Source organism: Odontomachus brunneus, unplaced genomic scaffold, assembly GCF_010583005.1.
Source record: "Odontomachus brunneus isolate Ranch 3 - 2012 unplaced genomic scaffold, Obru_v1 Obru_scaffold_041, whole genome shotgun sequence".
NCBI lineage: Eukaryota > Metazoa > Arthropoda > Insecta > Hymenoptera > Formicidae > Odontomachus > Odontomachus brunneus.
In genome coordinates this window covers 2,117,337-2,117,572 of record NW_022639491.1, presented here as the reverse complement: position 1 = coordinate 2,117,572, position 236 = coordinate 2,117,337, and positions in this window count along the sequence as shown.

The following is a 236-nucleotide window of genomic DNA, read 5'->3' as shown; positions in this document are numbered from 1 at the left end:
AGAGCGCCATCCAGGGGTACAGAGAGCAACCGCACGGTGGACGACCACTGTTAAGTCATTATCTACATTATTTCTATACGCGCGAAACTACGATTAAACTGCGACTGTCCGACCCACCGTAAGGTTACACTATGGTGGTTATACTACGCGTTTTGCGCGAAATCCATCGCGATTACTCTTGATCGCACGGATCCCCGGGTAGAATCACGCAATTCGTTTAGCCCGAAAAATTGCGA